At 39.4% G+C, this 23,378-nt stretch overlaps 1 protein-coding gene across 6 annotated transcripts in view; it reads right to left on the bottom strand.

Moving 5' to 3' along the window:
* LOC122214281 (SREBF chaperone) overlaps positions 1-23,378 on the bottom strand; it is a 73,310-nt gene that overhangs the window by 38,244 nt on the left and 11,688 nt on the right. The window contains exon 1 of one of the 6 annotated variants that reach the window (XM_042929172.1): positions 651-855. The exons of 4 other annotated variants lie outside the window; for them this stretch is intronic. The gene's annotated coding sequence lies outside the window, so the exon portion shown is untranslated. Of the gene's footprint in view, positions 1-633; positions 856-23,378 lie in introns of those variants that run through there. One more of the 6 variants, XM_042929170.1, reaches the window with a different exon arrangement.

A 23,378-nucleotide genomic window follows, 5' to 3' on the forward strand; every position in this document is an offset into this window, starting at 1 on the left:
AGAATAGAAAACTCCAGCAGAAGCCAGGGATCTAGAATTCCCTCCTTACTGAGCTCTCCAATGTTACCCTAGAATAAACCTACTTCTCCTGTTCCCCGTTGCTGTTTTCTTTGGTCGGTGCTACAGGGAACCTGCTGGGACTTGTGTCTTGGCTTGATCAGGCTCATTGATGGAAACCTAGGCCAAAGAGGTGACTCTTCAGCAGTGTCAAGACCAGAAACGAGAAGCAAAAGGAGTCACACGACAGCCAATTCACAAGAAGACAAATGGCTGCCAATCTTTCCACCTTCCTGGAAACACAAGCCTTCAGTGCATATGCAATTTTCCAGTCCAGCAACCCTCTAAGGAAATACAAAGAATCCTCTGTGGGTCAATTCAATAGGAAATGGATAGAGGAGCCAGCAGGTAGCAGCTGCTGGCCCAAGTAGCAGAGGTGTTCACAGCAGCTCAACAATTCACAAGGCTCACCTGGAGCGTGACAGGTCAAAGAAGTCTCTAGCAGTGCACCCACAGCAGGCGACCCACAATAGTGCTCACCACCCAGCGTAAACAAGGATTCTGGGAAGCATTTGTTACTGCTCCTGCGCCACCGGCCTTCCATCCTGCCCCTGGGGTGGGGGTGGGGAAACAAACCTTGATGAGACGCACACCTGTGGAGAGACACTATCAAGAGGATCCCTGAAGACCGAAGGCCATAAACTAGCTTTTCCAACCTCTGTCCTCTGACAAGTCTCTCGTCACTTCCCTGAAGTGTCGCAAAACCAAGCCCTCCAGGAAATTCTGATTTTGTAATCCCAATCTCCTTCTTGGCCTCCTCTGCACACACATCGGCAATACAGGAGGGGTCAGGTCGCACCCCTGCAGTCCAGCTCTTACAAGCGGAACTACAGACAAGAGAAAAAACTATCCAATTCACTTCCGGTTTGCAGCAAATGCAACTCTTTCTGACATGATCTTAGTTAATTTCACCTCCCACTGACCTTTAGTAGTTATACTAATAGTTAATTTTCACAGCACCTGGAAAACAAGGCAAAAAAAAAAAAAAAATTCTAGTTCATGGCACAGCCAACCTACCTGAACCTACCAAGAGGAGACATTATTCATCTCTACTCCACTGTACACATTTTAATGCAAAGCTACTCCAAAGCAAAATTTACCCAACCTGATCCAAAAACCTGTTTTTCTTACATTGCCCCATACTCATAGGTTTCTTCAGATCAAAATCTATGGCTCTCCTTGAATTTAAAGAGAGAGACACAACATGCACAAAGGATGGAGGCCAGGAGGCCAGAGTGGACCACATTACATAAAAATGTAAACAACCCTGCCGCCTGCCTTTGTGGGAGACCCCACTATAAGCAAAAACAAAGGAGTTTGTTATTAGACACCTAAATTACAGAGTTGTGCACACGAAGGAAAAAACTCCTAGAACCAGTCAGAACAGCCCTCAGGAATTTTACAGAGGAACAAGCATAGATCAAGTCAGTCACTCTGGCTCAGAAAATAAAGGGCACTAGGAATGGAATGAGTCCATGAGGACAGACTGGGGAGGCAGGCGCATCCCACTTTGCTGTGAGCTCACTTGAGGTGCCCACAGTTCTGAACCAGCGCCAAATTATGAAAATACATGTGAAAGTTTCAGAAAAATCCACACATACACGGTATGTTAACATAAGACAATTTTTTTAAGATGATGGTCTTTTTGTGCCTATATTCACCACTCAACATTTAAAATTCTCTTCAACCAACTCACACATTAAGAATCAACCAAGAAAAGGGCACCTGGGTGGCTCAGTCAGTTAAACTCCTGACAGTGGCTCAGGTCATGATCTTGCAGTTCGTGGGTTCAAGCCCTGCATCGGGTTCTGTGCTGACAGCTCAGAGCCTGGAATCTGCTTCGGATTCTTTGTCTCCCTCTCTCTGCCCCTCTCCCACTCCTCTCTCAAAAATAAAAAAAATGTTAAAAAAAGATTAAAAAAAAAAAAAGAATCAACCAAGAAAAATAAATGTGCCAAAGGAAGGTGGAGGAACAGGGAAAAAAGATGTAAAAAACTATACAGACTACAGGCTCTGTCCCACAGCTTTCCAGGACTGTTTGTTGAAAATACTCACCATCTCCCCCAATCTTTGGCTACACTGGAACTGTCACACTTGTTCTTACCACAAAGGTTTACGGACTATCCCACTTTTCTGGAATAAACGCCTAGAAGTGAAACACCTAGGGTAGTATGGTATGTTTACATTTTCTAAGAAACTGCCAAAATATTTCCCAGGGTGCCTGTACCACTTTACATTCCCCCCAGCGACATATGAAACTATTTCTTCTCATCCACCATCATTCAGTATTTCCACTATTTTTTTTTAGCTGTGCCAACAGGTGTGTACTGATAGCTAATTGGGTCCTAAGTTATCCTTTCCTACTTACCAGTGACACTGAACACACACGTGTGCCACATGTCTGTGTGTATATGCCTCAGGATGTTATATATGCAAGATCATGTCATTTGCAAATACAGTTAGTTTAATTTCTTTTCTAATTTCGGTGTTTTTTATGTGTTTTTCTTGGCTAGAAACTGTCTTGGCTAGACCTTCTAGTACAATGTTGAATTGCACTGGTGAGAATGAATCCTCATCTTATTCCTGAGCTCAGGAAGAGAACATTCAGTCTTTCACCATTAAATATGACATTACATGGAAGTTTTTCATAAATGCCTTTATCAGGCCTCTATTCCTAGTTCGAGATGTTTTTTAAAAAAATCATTAAAGAGTATTGTTTTTTGTGTCTTTTGAGATAATCTTGTGTTTATTTATCCTAATAAGGTTTATAAAGACTGAGTTTTCTTCATATTTTGAACCAACTTTGCATTACTTCTAAATGTTAGTAGACCAGGTTTGCTAATATTTTGTTGAGGGCTACTGTATCTGTATTCATGAGGGATACTGCCCTGCAGTTTTCTTTTTTTATGACATCTTTGTCCAGCATTTGGTATTAGGGTAATGCTGGCCTCACAGGATGATTTGGAAGTGCTCCCTTCTTATTTTTTGGAAGAGTTCATGATAAATCTTTAAACATCTGGCAGAATTCACTAGTAAAGCCATCAGATAATGGGCTTTTATTAGTGGCAAGTTTTTTGTTTTGTTTTTAGTGGGACATTTTAAAATTATTAACTCAAACTCTTTCCTTGTTTCCTGCTATTCAGATTTTCTATTTCTTCTTTTTTTTGTGATTTCATTTTATTTTATTTTTTATTTTTTTAAATTTACATCCAAATTAGCATATATTGCAACAATGATTTCAGGAGTCGATTCCTTAGTGCCCTTTACCCATTTAGCCCATCTCGCCTCCCACAACCCCTCCCATAACCCTTTGTTCTCCATGAATCTTTTCTGTTTTTGTCCCCCTCCCTGTTTTTATATTATTTTTGTTTCCCTTCCCTTATGTTCATCTGTTTTGTCTCTTAAAGTCCTCATATGAGTAAGGTCATATGATTTTTGTCTTTCTCTAATTTCACTCAGCATAATACCCTCCACTTCCATCCACATAGTTGCAAATGGCAAGATTTCATTCTTTTTGATTGCCGAGTAATACTCCATTGTATATGTATACCACATCTTCTTTATCCACTCATCCATCGAGGGACATTTGGGCTCTTTTCATGCTTTGGCTATTGTTGATAGTGCTGCTATAAACATGGGGGTGCGTGTGTCCCTTCGAAACAGCACACCTGTATCCCGTGGATAAATGCCTAGTCGTGCCATTGCTGGGTCATAAGGTAGTTCTATTTTTAGTTTTTTGAGGAACCTCCATACTGTTTTCCAGAGTGGCTGCACCAGCTTGCATTCCCATCTATTTCTTCTTTAAGTCAGTTTTCTTAGTTTGTTTCAGGATCTGCCCATTCTATCTAAGTTAACTAATTTACTGGCATAGTATTTACTATTCATAGTATATCCTTGCAATCATTTTTATTTCTGGAAGGTGGGTGGTACTGTCCCCACTTTCATTAATAATTCTAGTAATCTGAATCTTATTTGCTTGGTCATTCTAGCTAAAGGCTTGCCAAGTTTGTTGATCTTTTAAAAGAATCAACTTTTGGTTTTACTTACTCTGTTGTTTTCCTATTCTCTATTCATTTGTTTCCACTCTAGTTTCATAATTTTCTTCCTTCTGTTTGCCTTGGGTTTATTTCACTCTTCTTGTTCTAGTTTCTTAAAGTTGAAGAATAGTTACCTCCTTAATAGTTGAGGTTATTGACTTGATATCTTCCTCTTCTTTTTGTTATTTATTTGCTTTTGAGGGCGAGAGAGAGAGAGAGAGCACAGACGGAGGAGGGACAGAGAGAGAGGGGGGGAGACACAGAATCTGAAGCAGGCTCCAGGCTCTGAGCTGTCAGTGCAAAGCCTAATGTGGGGCTCGAACTCATGAACTATGAGATCATGACCTGAGCCACCAACTAAGCCACCCAGGTGCCCCTCTTCCTCTTTTCTTAATATAAGCATTGACAGCTATAAATTTCCCTCCAAAAACTACTTTAGCTGCATCCTGTAAGTTTTCATATTTGTGATTTTGTTTTCATTCACCTCAAAGTATTTTCTCATTTCTCTTATGCTTTCTTCTTCGATAACTGGGTTTTTAGGGGTTGTTATTGAGGTTTCCTTATATTCTTTCAATAGGAGTCTTTGTCTGATATGCTCTTTGGAAAGATTTTCTCCCACTCTGTAGCTTGTCTCCTTTTTTATTCTTTCTACAAACTTTTTGACATAGCCAAAGTTTCTAATTTAGATGAAGTCTAATTTATCCATTTTTCTTCTTTTATGGATCATGCTTTATTTGCCACGTATAAGAATTCTTTACCCTGCTGTGCTTCTGAAACTTTTCTCTGATGTTTTCTTCTAGCATTTTTTATAGTTTTACATTTAAATCTATGATCCATTTGAGTTATTTTTTTATATGCTGTGAAGCTTAGGCCTAGGTTGTTCTCTCCCGACCACCCCATAGATATCCAATTGTTCCCACAGCAACTGTCGCAAAGACTACCCTTCTTCCACTGAACTGTCCTGACACATTTCAGTCTGTTCGAACTACTACAACAAAAATATCATGCACTGGGTGGCTTAAACAACATATATATATTTATTTCTCACAGTTCCGGAGGCTGGGAAATCGAAGATCAAGGCACTAGCAGACTACATTTCTGGGGAAGGCCCACTTCCTGGTTCACAGATGGCTATCTTCTGCGTCCCTACATGACAGAGAGTAAGAGGTAAGAGCTCTCTGGGGTCTCCTTTAGATGAGGGCACTGATCCCATTTTTTTTTTTTTTAATTTTAAACGTTTATTTATTTATTTTTGAGAGGGAGATAGAGTGGGAGCAGGAGGGAGGCAGAGAGAGAGGGAGACACAAAATCGGAAGCAGGCTCCAGGCTCTAAGCTGTCAGCACAGAGTTGGACGCAGAGCTCGAAACCACAAACCGCGAGATCATGACCTGAGTTGAAGTCAGATGCTTAACCGACAGAGCCACCCAGGCGCCCCGGCACTGATTCCATTCTTGAGGGCTTCACCCTATAACCTAATCACCTCCCAAAGTCCCCCACCTTCCTAGTATCATCACACCGGGGTTAGGATTTTAAAATGTAAATTTGGGGGAGTCACAAACATTCAAAAAGCAGTTGGCTGTACTTGTGTGGGTGTATTTCTAGGTTTCCTAGGTCCAGTGATCTATGTGTCTATCCCTCTACCAATACTACTCACGATTACCGAAACTATAAAAAAGTTTTGAAATGGGTATTCTGATTCCTCCCATTCAAAACTGTTTGATCTAGAGTCCTTTTTGTAGATTCCTTGGGATTTTCTAAGTGGATTATCATCTCATCTGCAAATAGGGTTGCATTTATTTCTTCCTTTCCATAATTTCTTCAAACAGGTTTCTGTACTACTCCATCGCCTCTCCTTTTGGGACTTCAATAACATGAAAAGCTAAACCTTTTGTTATCGTCCCATAATTCCCTGAAGCTCTGTTCACTTGTCTTCAGTTTAATAATTCCTATTGGGTCAGACCAGATAATTTTCACTGTTCTATCTTCAAGTTAACTCACTCTTCTTTTATCTCCACCCTGTTACTGAGTCCCTTTAAGGAATTTTTAATTTAGTTTTAGTTACAAATTTTACAATTTTATTTTTAAATTTTTTTTCAACATTTATTTTTGAGACAGAGAGAGAGAGAGAGAGAGAGAGAGACAGAGAGAGAGCATGAACAGGGGAGGATCAGAGAAAAGAGGGAGACACAGAATCTGAAACAGGCTCCAGGCTTTGAGCTGTCAGCACAGAGCCCGACGCGGGGCTCAAACCCACGGACTGCGAGATCATGACCTGAGCTGAAGTCGGACGCTTAACCAACTGAGCCACCCAGGCGCCCCTACAATTTTAAATTTAAATGTCTAATTTCCCATTTGTTTCCAGGGTGTTCACCCCTACTTCTTGAAGTTTTAATTATATTTTAATTATGCTTTTTGCCTTAAATTCTTTGATAATCCCAACATCTATAACATGTCATAGTTACCATCTGCTGACTGTCCCTTCTCCTTAGGAGACAGTAAGATTTTCCCAACTCTTCATATATGGGACAATTTTGAATTTCTGGATATTATGCTATGTTACTCTGGATCTTGTTTAGGTGCAATGGAAAACAGTGGATTTTTGTTTGTTTGAACAGTAACTACATTGATTAGGTCCAACCCACAAGTTCCTATCCATCTTTTGTGGGCTGTGTTGTGATGTCAGTTTAGTTTTCACAGCCCCTGTGGTACTACTGTGATCTGTCCCAGGTATACCATGCAGTGGCCAGCACACTTCACCGCTGAATCCTCAAAGCTCTTGGTATGCTGTTCAGGGGTCAGATACATGCATGCTATTTCAAAGGAGAGCCCAGGAGTTCATACACAATACTATGGGTTCACTTTGTTGAGTTCCTTCCTCTCTGCAATCTTCCTAACACTTTTCAGCTCTCAGGGGCCCCTTTCCTGGTCTTCTGGCTAAAAAGGAAAGGCTTTAGCTTCTCTGCTGAGTACCTCCCACTACTGTGATTGCCCCTAGGGTAAAGTGGTGAGAGGACAGAGAAAACAAAACCAGTGAATGTCACCATGCTCTTGGGACCATAATCCCTAAAAATAAAAGGACTCCTTTCCCATCTGGCTGCCAATGTCACTGCTGCCTCCACTGCTATGGACTTTCATGGGGGCCAGGGCAGGAGAAAATGGGGGAGGGGGGAATGTGAACAACAACAAAAAGATCTTCATCCATCTCTACTCTCTGACCCATAGGAATCCCCTTTCCTGCTCTTGAGACTAGAAAGAGAGGGATTCTCTTGGACCTTACTCTGTATGCACCTAGTTCCAGATTTTCCTCTACCTTTGAGTCCAGGCTGGAAGGTATGCTAAGTGTTTATTTATTTTTTGACAGAGGGAGAGAGCATGCACACGGGAGAGGGGCATAGAGAGAGGAGGACAGAGGATCCCAAGCAGGCTCTGCACTGACAGCAGAGAGCCGGATGCGGGGCTCAAACCCATAAATGGTGAGATCACAACCTGAACCTGAGCTTAAGTCAGATGCTTAACCAACTGAGCCACTCAAGTGCCCCAAGACTGAAAGGTATTCTTTAGAGACAAAAAATAAAAAGTTTCCTTCCTCAAACCACCTGCTACCATTATCTTCCAGGATACTCAACTGATGCATGCAATCTGTCCAGAGATTTTAATTGTATTCAATCAGAGAGAAAGGATAGAATGTGCTTACTACATCTTGACAAGAATCAGAAACCTTTCTTTTTCTTTTTTTTTTTAAGTAGGCTCTACACCCAGCGTAGAGCCCAACATGGGGCTTGAACGCACTACCCTAAGATCAAGACCTGAGCTGAGATCAAGAGTCAGACCCTTAACTGACTGAGCTACCCAGGCACCCCTGAACCCTTTCATTTTTTAATGTAAATATCTTCATAAATTCCTATATTCTTTGCCATTAAAGAAACTTGACACTATACTTGTTGGCATCTTTCTGTCAATCATATTCCATTGTGAGAAGTATGTAGTGTCTTACTGTGTTTAATAAGTTTTCTATACAGGGCATGCATTCTTTTTACAATTGAAATAATGAAATAAAGGTTATAGGCAAAAAATACACATCAGAAGAATGGAAGAAAATGTTAGTACTGGTTGCTGGTCTTCATGTGATATGAGTATGTGGAGAGACATTTTAAGTCAACTTTCTATACTTTTACATTTTTTATGATGAGTACTGCCTTTTTATCTTAAACTTTTTAAATTTAGCATAAATATTACAGAAAAGTATACAAATTATAAGCATACAGCTCCATGAAAGTAAACATAGTCATTTAACCTAAATACCACTCACATCAAGGAGTGATGTAATACCCACAAGTTCCCCCATTACCAGCCACAATTGTGACTGCTTTTCTTTTTTTTTTTATTTTCTTTTTGTAACGTTTATTGATTTTTGAGAGAGAGAGAAAGAGAGAGAGTGCGCACACGAACAGGGGAGGGGCAGAGAGAGAATGAGACACAGAATCTGAATCAGGCTCCAGGCTCTGAGATGTCAGCACAGAGCTCGATGCGGGGTTTGGATTCACAAACTGTGAGATCATGACCTGAGCCAAAGTCGGACACCTAACCGACTGAGCCACCCAGGTGCCCCAATAGTGATTGCTTTTCAGTTACAAAAGTAGTACATATACATTTATACAAATAGTACTGGAACACACATATATTTTTAATGTTTATTTATTTTTGAGAGAAACAGAGTGCAAGCGGGGAGGTGGGGGTGGGGTGGGGCGGGGAGAGACAGAATCCAAAGCAGGCTCCAGGTTCTGAGTTGTCAGCACAGAGCTTGACACGGGGCTCAAACCCATGAACCATGATGATCATGACCTGAGCCAAAGTCGGACACTTAACTGACTGAGCCACCCAGGTGCCCTTACTGGAACATATTTCTGATTTTAGCTATTGTGATGCTTATCTCTTCATATGTTGTAAACGTTTATATTTACTTCTTAAACAGTTACAAAAATCTCTAGTACATTTTGTATAGGTTGATTCTAGAACTTGACAACCATTTAAAAAGCATTTGGAATATCATGCACTGGGAAAGCCTCAGAATCCCCAGCAGACTGACAGAAGAAAGTATTTCTCTCCCAAGGCCAGTCAGTAAAGACTGGAGAAGGTGACTGCTTCTTCAAATGCGAAGACAGCAACACAAGACACCTAAGAACAGTTTCCCAGTAACTGACCCCAAAGAAATAGAGATTTGCAATCTGCCTAATAAAGAATTCAGCTTAGTAAGCTACAGGGAAACACAGACAATTCAGTGAAATCAGGAAACAATGCACAGACAAAACCAGAAGCTTAACAGAGAGACAGAAATTATAAAAAAGATCCAAACAGAAATCCTGGAAGTGAAGAATGCAATGAATGAAATGAAACATGCAGTAAAGAATACCACCAGCAGATGTGATCAAAGCAAAGAAAGAATCTGTGAATTTATAGGTCACTTGAAATTATCTAGAGTAGAGCAAAAAGAGAGAGAGAGAGAGAGAGAGAGAGAGAGAGAGAGAGAGAAGAAAGCCCATGTGAATTATAAGACACCATCAAGAGAAACTATCTGAGCCCTGGTGGTATCCTAGAAGGAAAACAGAAGGAGAAAGGGACAAAAAGCTTATTTAAAAAAATAATGGCGGGGGGTGGGGGGGGGCACCTGGGTGGCTCAGTTGGTTAAGCATCTGACTTCAGCTCAGGTCATGATCTTGCAGTTCATGGGTTTGAGCCCTGCATTAGGCTCTGTACTGACAGCTCAGAACCTGGAGCCTGCTTCAGATTCTGTCTCTGCCTCTCTTCTCTGCCCCTTCCCCACTTGCATTCTGTCTCTTCTTCTCTCAAAAATAAACAAAAACATCTTTTAAAAATATTTTTTTTAAAAAACACCTACAGTAAAAAAAAAAAAAAAAACAACCCTACAGTAATCTACAGTAATAATCATAAAGATACTCACTGGACTTGAAAAAAATGGAGGACATCAGTGAAACCATTAACATAGAGATAAGGAATAACACAGCAAAGATTAAAAGGCTCAATAACCAAAATGAGAAACACACTTGATAGAATGAACAGCAGGCTGGAAGAAGCAGAGAAATGAATTCATGACCTAGAAGACAGAGCAATGGAAAGTAATCAAGCTGAACAAAAGAGAAAAGAATTATGCAAAATGAGAATAGACTTAGGGAACTCTGTGACTCCCTCAAACATAACAGTATTATAGAAGTACCACAAGAAGAAGAAAGAGAAAGGGGGCAAAGAATCTATATGAAGAAATAATAGCTGAAAACTTCCCTAAACTGGGCAAGGAAACAAACATCCAGATCCAGGAAGCACAGAACCCCCAACAAAATCAGAAAAGCAGATCCACCCCAAGACATTTAATTTGTATTTAAATTTATTAAAATTTAATTGTAATTAAAATGGCAAAATATAGTGGTAAATAAGCGTCCGACTCCAGCTCAGGTCATGATCTTGTGGTCCGTGAGTTTGAGCCCTGCATTGGGCTCTGTGCTGACAGCTCAGAGCCTGGAGACTGTTTCAGATTCTGTGTCTCCCTCTCTCTCTGACCCTCCCCCGTTCATGCTCTGTCTCTCTCGGTCTCAAAAATAAATAAACGTTAAAAAAAAAAAAATTAAAAAAAAAAGTATTAAAAGCAACAATACAAAAGAAGACAGTTACATACAAAGGAAATCCCATAAGGCTATCAGTAAATTTTTCAGCAGAAACTTTCTAAGCCAGAAAGGAGTGGCATGAATCAATATTCAAAGTGCTAATTGGTAAAAAACCTTCAGCCAAGAATACTCTGTCCAGCAAGGCTATCATTCGGAATATGAGAGAGAAAGAATTTCCCAGACAAACAAAAACTAAAGGAGTTCATGACCATTAACCAGCCCTGCAAGAAATACTAAGGGGGACTTTTGGAGGAGGCACCTGGAGCTCAGTTGGTTGAGTTCTGACTCTTGATCCTAGCTCAGGTCTTGATCTCAGGGTTGTGAGTTCAAGCTCCATGTTGGGCTCCATGCCCAGAGTGGAACCTACTTAAAGGGGACTTTTCTGAGTGAAAGGAAAGATGAAAAATGACAGTATGAAGATAGGAAACACAAAAGCATTAAAAATAAGTATTTCCAGGGGTGCCTGGGTGGCTCAGTTGGTTAAGTGTCTGACCTCAGCTCAGGTCATGATCTCACAGTCTGTGAGTTTGAGCCCTGCGTCAGGGTCTGTGCTGACAGCTCAGAGCCTGGAGCCTGCTTCGGAATCTGTGTCTCCCTCTCTCTCTGCCCCTCCCCTGCTCATGCTCTGTCTCTGTCTCAAAAATAAATAAAATCATTTAAAAAAATTTTTAAATAAATGAATAAATAAATATTTCCAGGGGCACCTGGGTGGTTCAGTCAGTTGGGCTTCTGACTTTGGCTCAAGTCATGACCTTGCAGTTCATGGGTACGAGCCCCACATTGGGCTCTGCGCTGACAGCTCAGAACTGGAGCCTGCTTCAGATTCTGTGTCTCCTTCTCTCTCTGCTCCTCCCCCACTCACTCTCACTCTCTCTCTCACTCTCAAAAATAAACATGAAAAAAAATGTTAAATAAATATTTCTGAGCATGTCTGGGTAGCTCAGTCAGTTAAGCATTCAACTCTTGGTTTCAGCTCTTGATCTTGCAGTTTGTGAGTTCAAGGCCTGCGTCAGGCTTCAGGCTGACAGTGCAGAGCCTGCTTGGGCTTCTCTCTCCCTCTCTGCCCTTCCCGTTTGTGTGCATGTTCTCTCTCTCAAAATAAATAAACTTTAAGAAATAAATAATATTTCTGTAAAAAATCAGTCAAGGAACACAAAAAGATGTAAAATATGACATCTTACACCTAAGACATGGGGAAAAGTAAAGAATGGACTCAAATTTAAACAACCATCAACTTAATATAAGCTGCTATATGCAGAATATATTAATAGAAACTTAATGGTAACCACAAATCAAAAACCACTAATAAATATGGAAAGAATACAAAGAAAGAAATCCAAATATAGCACTAAAGAAAACCAGCATAAAGAAGATCCACCTGAAAGACAGAAAGGATCGGGAAAAATCTTCACAAACAACCACAAAACAAGTAATAAAATGGCAAAAATATGTGTCTATCAATAATTACTTTAAATGCAAATGGACTAAACACTCCACTAAAAAGACATGGTGACAGAACAGATTAAAAAAAAAAGACCCATCTATATGCTGCCTAAAAGAGACTCATTTTAGACCTAAAGACACCTGCAGACTGGAAAGTGAGGAGATGGAGAAACATTTGTCACACAACGGCTGTCAAAAGAAAGCCGGAGTAGCAATACTTACATCAGACAAAATAGACATAAAAACAAAGACTGTAATAAGAGACAAGAAAACTACATAACGATAAAGAGGAAAATCCAACAAGAAAATATAACAATTATAAATACTTATGCACCCAACATGGCAACATCCAAATACGTGAAACAGTTAACAAACATAAAAGAACAAACCAATAATAATATAGTAATAGTAGGAGACTTTAGCACCCCTCTTCCATAATGGACAGATCATCTAAACAGAAAATCAACAAGCAAACAATGGCTTTGAATGACACACTGGGCCAGGTAGATCTAACATATCTATTCAGAACATTCCATCCTAAAGCAGCAGACTACACATTCTTTTCAAGTGCATATGGAACATTCTCCAGAGAAGATCACATATTAGGCCACAAAACAAGCCTCAACAGATTCAAAAATACGAGGGGCGCCTGGGTGGCTCAGTCGGTTGAGAGACTGACTTCGGCTCAGGTCACGATCTCATGGTTTGTGAGTTCGAGCCCCGCATCGGGCTCTGTGCTGGCAGCTCAGAGCCTGGAGCCTGCTTCTGATTCTGTGTCTCCCTCTCTCTCTGCCCCTGCCTCACTCATGCTCTGTCTCTCTCTGTCTCAGAAATAAATAAACATTAAAAAAAAAATTCAAAAATACGGAAGTTATACCATGCACCTTTTCTGATCACAACACTATGAAACAAGAAGTCAACCACAAGAAAAAATCTGGAAAGACCACAAATATATAGAGTTTAAATAACATGCAACTTAGGGGTGCCTGGGTGGCTCAGTCAGTTAAGCAACCGACCCTTGATCTCAGTTCAGGTCTTAAATTCAGGATCATGAGTTCATGCCCCACACTGGACTCCATGCTGGGCATGAAGTCTACTTAAAAAAAAAAAATGCAACTAAACAATGAATGAGGGGTGTCTGGCTGGCTCAGCCAATGGAGCATGTGACTCTTGATCTCTGGGTTGTAAGTTTGAGCCCCATGTTCAATATAGAGATTATCTAAAAATTAAAAAATCTTTAAAAAAAATCAATGAGTCAACCAGAAAACAAAAGAAGAAATTATAAAGTACATGGAGAGGCACCTGGGTGGCTCGGCTGAGGGTCCAACTTTGGCTCAGGTCATGATCTCACAGTTGGTGAGTTTGAGTCCCATGTCAGGCTCACTGTTGTCAGTACAGAGCCTACTTTAAGATCCTCTGTCCCCCTCTCTCTGCCGCTCCCCTGCCCATGCTCTCACTCTCAAAAAATAAAAAAGTAAAGATTAAAAGTACATGGAAACAAATGAAAATGAAAACACAATGGTTCAAAACCTTTGGGATGTATCAAAAGCTGTTGTAAGAGGGAAGTTTACAGCAATACAGGTCTACCTCAGGAAGCAAGAAAAATCTCAAATAACCTAACTTTACAGCTAATGGAGCTAGAAAAAGAACAACAAAACCTAAAACCAGCAGAAGAAAGGAAATGATAAAGATTAGAGCAGAAATAAATGATACAAGGGCGCCTGGATGACTTAGTTGGTTAAGTGGCCAACTTTAGCTCAGGTCATGATCTTGCAGTTCATGAGTTTAAGCCCTGCATTGGGCTCTGTGTTACAGCTCAGAGCTTATAGCCTGCTTTGGATTCTGTGTCGCCCTCTCTTTCTGCCCCTTCCCCGCTCACACTCTGTTTCTCTCTCAAAAATAAACAAACATTAAAAAAAACTTTTTTAATTTAAAAAAAGAGGAATAAATGATACAGAAATTTAAAAAACAATAGATCAATGAAACCAGGAACTGGTTCTCTAGGGGGGAAAAAAAATCAATAAAACTGATAAACTTCTAGCCAGACTTATCAAGGGAAAAAAAAGGACCCAAATACATAAAATCACAAATGAGACAGGAGAATAACAAATACCACAGAAAAGAGAATATTATGAAAAATTACATAACAACGAATCAGACAAGCTAGAAAAAATGGGTAAATTATTAGAAACATAGAACCTACCAAAACTGAAACGGGAAGAAAAAGAATATTTGAACTAATTACCAGCAAAGAAATTGAATTAGTAATCCAAAAACTCATAAAAAAAAAATCTAGGCCCAGACTGCCTCACAGGTGAATTCTACCAAACACTGAAAGAAGAGTTAATACCTATTCTTCTCAAACTATTCCAAAAAACAGAAGAGGGAAGAAAAACTTGCAAACTTATTCCACGAGGCCAGCATTACCCTGATATCAAAACCAGATAAAGACACCACAAAAAAAAAAGTAGAACTACAGGCCAATATCCCTGACGAACACTGATGCAAAAATCTTCAACAAAATAATAGCAAACCAAATCCAAAAATACATTTAAAAAATCATTCAAGGGCATCTGGGTGGCTCAGTTGGTTAAGTGTCCAACTCTTGGTTTCGGCTCAGGTCACAATCTTGTGGTTTCGTGAGTCCAAGCCCCGCACCAGGCTCTGCACTGGCAGCGTGGAGTCTACTTGGGATTCTCTCTCCCTCCCTCTCTCTGCTCCTTCCCAACTAGCACTCTCTCTCAAAATAAATAAACAAACTTAAAAGAAAAAAAATCATTCACCACGATCAAGTGGAATTTATTCCTGAGTTGCAAGGGTGGTCCAATATTCCCAAATCAATCAATGTAATATATCACATCAATAACAGAAAGATATAAGAACCATATGATCACTTCAATCGATGCAGGAAAAGCATCTGACAAGGTACAACATCCATTCAAGATAAAATCCCTCAACAAAGTAGGTTTAGAGGGAACATACCTCAACATAAAAACATGTTGTTTTTATGAAGCCATGTGTGAAAAACTCACAGCTAATATCATTCTCAATGGGGAAAAACTGACAGCCTTTCCCCTAAGGTCAGGAACAACACAAGGATGTCCACTCTCACCATTTTTATTAAACATAGTACTGAAATTCCTAGTCACAGCAATCAGACAGCAAAAAGAAATAAAAAGCATCCAAATCAGCAAGGAAGAAGTCAAACTTTTACTAGTTGCAGATAACATGATACTATATGTAGAAAACCCAAAAGACTCCACCCCAAAACTGTTAGAACTCATAAAAGAATTCAGTAGAACTGCAGAATACAAATTCAATATACAGAAATCTGTCGCATTTCTATACATCAGTAATGAAGTAGCAGAAAAAGAAATTAAGAAAATCCCATTTATCAGACTTCCAGCTGTATTACAAAGCTATAATCATCAAGACAGTATGGCACTGGCACACAAACAGACACTCAGATCAATGGAACAGACTAGAGAACCCAGAGATGGACCCACAAATATATGGCCAACTAATCTTTGACAAAGCAGGAAAGCATATCCAATGGAATAAAGACAGTCTCTTCAGCAAATGGTGCTGGGAAAACTCGACAGCGACATGCAGAAAAATGAACTTGGACCACTTTCTTACACCATGAGAAATATAAACTCAAAATGGATGAAAGACCTAAATGTAAGACAGGAAGCCATCAAAATCCTCGAGGAGAAAGCAGGCAAAAACCTCTTTGACCTTGGCCACAGCAACTTCTTATTCAACACGTCTCCAGAGGCAAGGAAAACAAAAGCAAGATGAACTATTGGGACCTCATCAAAATAAAAAGCTTCTCCACAGCTTAGGAAACAATCAGCAAAACTAAAAGGCAACTGAGAGAATGGGAGAAGATATTTGCAAAGGACATATCAGATAAAAGGTTAGTATCCAAAATCTATAAAGAACTTACCAACTCAACACCCAAAAAACAGAATAAAGAAATGGGCAAAAGACATGAATAGACACTTCTCCAAAGAAGACATCCAGATGGCCAACTGACACATGAAAAAATGCTCCACATCACTCATCATCAGGGAAATACAGATCAAAAGCACAATGAGATACCGCCTCACACCTGTCAGAATGGCTAACATTAACAACTCAGGGAACAACAGATGTTGGCAAGGATGTGGAGAGAAAGGATCTCTTTTGCACTGCTGGTGGGAATGCAAACTGGTGCAGCCACCCTAGAAAACAGGATGGAGGTTCCTCAAAAAACCAAAAATAGAACTACCCTATGACCCAGCAATTGCACTACTAGGCATTTATCCAAGGGATACAAGTGTGCTATTTCAAAGGGGCACATGCACCCCCATGTTTATAGCAGCACTATCAACAATTAGCCAAAGTATGGAAAGAGCCCAAATGCCCACTGATGGATAAGTGCGTAAAGAAGATGTGGTATATATATATACAATGGAGTATTGCTTAGCAATCAAAAAGAATGAAATCTTGCCATTTACAACTATGTGGATAGAACTAGAGGGTATTATGCTAAGTGAATCAGAGAAAGACAAATAGCATATGACTTCACTCATGAGGACTTTAAGATACAAAACAGATAAACATAAGGGAAGGGAAGCAAAAAATAATATAAAAACAGGGAGGGGACAAAAACATAAGAGACTCTTAAATATGGAGAACAAACAGAGGGTTACTGGAGGGGTTGTGGGAGGGGGGATGGGCTAAATGGGTAAGGGGCATTAAGAAATCTACTCCTGAAATCATTGTTGCACTATATGCTAACTAATTTGGATGTAGTTTAAAAAATAAATTAAATTTAAAAAATAATCCCATTTACAACTGCACCCCAAATAAGAAGATACCTAGGAATAAACCTAATCAAAGAGGTGAAAAACCTATCACTCTGAAAACTGTAACCACCGATGAAGGAAATCCAAAATGACACAAAGAAATGAAAAAAAATTCCATGCTCATAGACTGGAAGAACAAATATTGTTAAAATGTCTATACTACCCAAAGCAATCTACACATTTAATGTACTCTCTATCAAAATACCAACAGAAATTTTCACAAAACTAGAACAAACAATCCTAAAATTTGTATGGAACCACAAAAGACCCTGAATAGCCAAAGCAATCTTGAAAAAGAAAAGCAAAGCTAGAGGCATCATAATTCCAGACTTAAAGTTACATTACCAAGCTGTAGTAATCACAAAGTACTGGCACAAAAATAGGCACATAGATCAATGGAACAAAATAAAAAATCTAGAAATAAACCCGTAAGTATATTGTCAATTAATCTTTGACAAAGCAGGAAAGAACATGCAATGGGAAAAAGGTCTCTTCAACAAATGGTGTTGGGAAAACTGGATAGCAACATGTGGAAGAATGAAACTGGACCATTTTCTTCCACCACACACAAAAATAAATTCAAAATGGATGAAAAACCTACATGTGAGGTCTGAAACCATAAAAATCATACAGAAGAGGGGTGCCTGGGTGGCTCAGTTGGTTAAGCATCTGACTTTGGCTCAGGTCATGATCTTGCAGTCTGTGAGTTTGAGTCCCACATCAGGCTCTGGGCTGACAGCTCAGAGCCTGGAAGCCTGCTTCAGATTCTGTGCCTCCCTCTCTTTCTGCCCCTCCCCCACTCATGCTGTCTCAAAAATAAATTAACATTAATTTTTTTTTAATCCTACAAAAGAGCACAGGCAGTAATTAATCTGATATCAGCTTTAGCAGCTTTTTTTTTTTTTTTTTTTTTTTTTTTTTTTTTAAGATATGTCCCCTGGGGCAAGGGAAGCAAAAGCAAAACTAAACTATTGGGACATCAAAATAAAAAGCTTCTGCACAGCAAAGGAAACAATCAACAAAACTAAAAGGCAACCTACAGGATGGGAGAAGACATTTGCAAATGACCTATCTGCTAAAGGGTTAGTATCCAAAATATATTAAGAACTTATAAAACCCAACACCCAAAAAACTAATCCAATTTAAAAATGGGCAGAAGACATGAAGCGACACTTCTCCAAAGAAGACATTCAGATGGCCAACAGACCAACAGACCAACAGGCCAACATAAAAAAAATGCTCATTGTCACTTATCAGGGAAATGCAAATCAAAACTACAATGAGATATCATCTCACACCTGTCAGAATGGCTAAAATCAAAAACACAAGAAACAACAGATTTTGGCAAGGATATGGAGAAAAAGAAACCCTCTTGCAGTGTTGGTGGGAATGCAAGCTGGTGCAGCCACTGTGGAAAAGAGTACGGAGGTTCCTCAAAAAATTAAAAATAGAACTACCCTACAATCCAGCAATTTCACGACTGTGTATTTACTCAACAAATACAAAAACACGAATTCAAAGAGATATATGCACCCCTATGTTTACAGCAGCATTATTTAGAATAACCAAGATATGGAAGTAGCTAAGTGCCCATCGACAGATGAACACATAAAGATATGGTATATATACACAATGGAATATTCAGCCATAAAAAAAAAAAAAAAAAAAGAATGAAATCTTACCATTTGCAATAACATGGACAGAGCCAGAGAGTATAATGCTAAGTGAAATAAGTCAGAGAACCATATGATTTCACTCATATGTGGAATTTAAGAAACAAAACAAACTAGCAAAAGGGAAAAAGAGACAAACCAAGAAACAGACTCTTAACTATAGAGCGGAGGGATGAGGAGAAGAGTGAAATAAGTAATGGGGATTAAGAAGTGCACTTGTGATGAGTACTGGGTGATTCAGATAAAGATTTAGGACAAACAAACAAAAAACCACAAAGTATCGTAAGGAAAAACTGCCAACCAAGAATATCCAACAAAGGTGTCTTTCAGAAATGAAGGAAAGGGGTACCTGGGTGGCTCAGTCGGTTAAGCGTCTGACTTCAGCTCACGTCACGGATCTCACTGTCCGTGAATTCGAGTCCTACATCCAGCTCTGTGCTGACAGCTCAGAGGCAGGAGCCTGCTTCAGATTCTGTGCCTCCCTCTCTCTCTGCCCCTCCCCAACTCTCACTCTGTCTCTATCACAAAAGTAAATAAAAATTTAAAAATTTAAAAAAAAAAAGCAATGAAGGAGAGATAAAGATTTTCATGGATAAACAAAAGTTCAGAGAATTCATCACCATTAGACCTGACTTACAAGCAATGCTCAAAGCAGTTCTTCAGCCAATATGAAAGGATACTAACCAGGAAAAGGAAAACATACCCCGGGTAAAGGCAAGTATACCATCAAATTCAGAATATGGTGGTTTGCTAATCACTTAACTCTAATATAAAAGTTAAGGGGCGCCTGGGTGGCTCAGTCGGTTAGTCTTCCAACTTCAGCTCAGGTCATGATCTCACAGCTCTTGAGTTCGAGCCTCCTGTCGGGCTCTGTGCTGACAGCCTGCTTCAGATTCTGTCTCCCTCTCTTTCTGCCCCTCCCCCATCTGCACTCTCTCTCTCAAAAATAAACATTAAAAAAATTGTTTTAAGTTAAAAGACAAAACTATTAGTAACTGTAGCTCTAATAATTTGCGAACAGATTTTTAAAAAACATACAAATGGCCAACAGGTACATGGAAAGGTGCTCAACATCCCTAATCATCAGGGAAATGCAAATCAAAACCACAAGTTATAACCTCACACCTGTTAGGATGGCTTTTATTTAAAAAGACAATAGATAACATGTTGGGAAAGATGTGGAGAAAAGGGAATCCTTGTACACTGTTGGTGGAAATGTAAACTGGTATAGTCATTAAGCAAAACAGTATGAAAGTCCCACAAAAATTAAAAAAAAAAAACTATCTTATAATCTAACAATCCTACTTCTGGGTATATCCAAAGGAAACAAAATCATTATCTTAAAGAGCTATCTGCATCTCCATGTTCAGTACAACAGTATTCACAAGAGTCAAGATATGGAAACAACCTAAATGTGAACAGAGAAGTAGATAAAGATGATGTTGTACATATATACAATGAAATATTATCCAGCCATAAGAAACAAATCCTGTCATTCACATTGTACACACACACACACACACACACAAAGATACAAACTTCAGCTACATATTTATATCCTTTTCAACCCCAAAGCTAAAATCAAGTCCAATGAGAACACATTAGAATAATTTCCATCAAAGTCAAAGGCCAAACAAGCCTATCCCTTTTACTACTGTTGTAGAGGTACGAGCTGTCACAATTAGGTGATTGAAAGAAAACACAGGAATGTAAATGTAAAAGAAAAAGTAAAATGACCATTATTTGCAGATGATATTATTATATACCTAGAGAGTCAACTAAAAACCTTTATAGTCTTGTAATCAGGTAAGGTGGTGAAAATTAATACATAGAAAATAATGCCTTCACATACACCATCAACAAGAAGGTAGAAGATAAAATGCTTCAATACCACCAAAAACAAAGAAAAAGACCTGATAATAAACTTAACAAGAAATGCCAAGAAATCTCTCAAACTCTGAGGGACACAGAATAAGGCTTGAGCAAAGAGAAAGGCATACAATCTTCTCAGTGGGAAAGACTCATCACCTAAATGTCATTCTTCCTACATTAACCTAAAAATGTAACACCGTACCAATAAAAACAAAAAGGATTTTTTTGAAACAGGCAAATTTCCCTTAAAGTTCATATAGTAAAACATAGCCAAGAAAATTCTGAAAATTAAAGGTAATGAATGAGAATTCACTTTACCAAATATCAAAACATGCTCTAAAGCTAAAATTAAAATGTGTACTAAAACATAAATACACAGATTGACGTACAGAATTGAAAGTCCAGAAATACACCCAAATGTATATGATATGTGACAAAGTATATCACATATAGTAAAGGATATTTGAACAAGTGCAAGAAAGATGACCTGTTTAATACAAGGCATTGCAACAAATGGGTGGCCATTTGGGAAAAAATTAAGTTGGACCCACACTTTTCACCAAAATAAATTCCAAATGGATAAGAGATTTAAAGGTAAATAATGAAATTCTAAAAGTACTTTAAGGAACCACAGGATAATTTTTCATACTCTTCTACTAGGGAAGATCTTTCTAGGTATGATAGAGAACCAAGAAGCCTTAAAAGTTCAATGAGTAGGACCTAATTAAGAACTAGAGGGTATTCATGCCATGTGAAATAAGTCAGTCATAGAAAGACAGATATCATATGATTTCACTCATATGTGGAATTTGAGAAACTCGACAGATAACATAGGGGAAGGGAAGAAAAAAAATAAGATCAAAATAGAGGAGGCGGCAAACCATAAAAGACTCTTAAATACAGAGAACAGAGTTGCTGGAGGAGAGGTGGGTCGTGGGATGGGTTAAATGGGTGATGGGCATTAAGAAGGGCACTTTTCAGGATGAGCACTAGATGTCATATGTAAGAGATGAATTGCTGGGTTCTACTCCTGAAGCCAAGACTACACTGTATGTTAACTAACGTGAATTTAAATTAAAATTTTTTTCATGACAAAATCATTCTAAATAAAAAGATAAATAACAATCTGGAAAAATATAACTGCAAGTTATATCATTAGCAAGGTGCTAAGTTCCTTCATATACAAAAAATTTTTACAAAATCAATTTTAAAAACACCAAAGCCCAGGGGCGCCTGGGTGGCTCAGTCGGTTGAGCGTCCGACTTCAGCTCGGGTCATGATCTCACAGTCTGTGAGTTCGAGCCCCGCGTCGGGCTCTGTGCTGACAGCTCAGAGCCTGGGGCCTGTTTCAGATTCTGTGTCTCCCTCTCTCTCTGACCCTCCCCCATTCATGCTCTGTCTCTCTGTCTCAAAAATAAATAAAAAACGTTAAAAAAAAAAAAACAAAAAAAAAACACCAAAGCCCAGGGTGCCTGGGTGGCTCAGTCAGTTAAGTGTCTGACTCAGTTTTGGCTCAGGTCACCATCTCACGGTTTGTGAGTTCAAGCCCCACATCAGGCTCCGCACTGACAGTATGAAGCCTGCTTGGGATTCTCTCTCCCTCTCTCTCTGCCCTTCCCCCACTCATGTTCTCTCTCTAAATAAATTTTAAAAAATAATAAATGCACCAAAGCCCAATAGAAATATGGGCAAAGGATATGAACAACTTATTCACAGAAAAGAAAATGGAAAACAGTCCTTCAACCTTATAGCAACAGGAGAGATACAAATTAAAACTACACCTGATAGGAGTGTTCACTCTACTACTCTTTTAACTTTTCTATAGGTTGAACTAAGCTTGGAAGAAAAAACATACAGAGGAATAATTTTTTCACCTATCAAACTGGCAAAGATCAAACTGTGCTATCACAGTGCCGGTGAGGCCACCGCCACACACAGCTGAGGAGCATACTGGACACAGCCACTATGGAGGTTTATCTGCGAAGAGCTATTAAAATTGCAAAAGCACAGGGGCGCCTGGATGGCGCAGTCGGTTAAGCGTCCGACTTCAGCCAGGTCACGATCTCGCGGTCCGTGGGTTCGAGCCCCGCGTCAGGCTCTGGGCTGATGGCTCAGAGCCTGGAGCCTGTTTCCGATTCTGTGTCTCCCTCTCTCTCTGCCCCTCCCCCGTTCATGCTCTGTCTCTCTCTGTCCCAAAAATAAAAAAAAAAAAAAAAAAAAAAAAGTTGAAAAAAAAAAAAAAAAAATTGCAAAAGCACATACTCATCAACCCAGCAATCCTGCCTCTGCTAAGTGACCAGACAGATGCACTTGGCCACGCATCAAATGATGCCTACAGAAGTGTTTCTGCACTAGCAAAATTGACAACACCTTATATGTCCATCAACAGAGCTCTGGCTAAATAAAGGTATATCCTGACAATGGAAAATTATCCAGTTGTGAAAGACAATGAGAAAGTTCTTATGTATCGATAATGAACTATCACAAACAGAGAGAGAAAAAAGCAAGGGATATAGTGGGCTACTTTCATGTAAAAGCAAAGAACTCTCTGTGTATCTGCCTGTATTATGCAAAGAACACCCCTGCACAGATACTGGAGAACTGGTAACACTGGCTGCCTCTAGGGAGAGGATGCGGTGGCCAGTGCAAGATGGAAGGGAAACTTCCCTGTGTATACTCTGTTGTTCCTTTTGTTTATTTTTTTTTTTTTTTCAACGTTTATTTATTTTTGGGACAGAGAGAGACAGAGCATGAACGGGGGAGGG

Source organism: Panthera leo, chromosome A2 (assembly GCF_018350215.1).
Source record: "Panthera leo isolate Ple1 chromosome A2, P.leo_Ple1_pat1.1, whole genome shotgun sequence".
Classification (NCBI taxonomy): Eukaryota; Metazoa; Chordata; class Mammalia; order Carnivora; family Felidae; genus Panthera; species Panthera leo.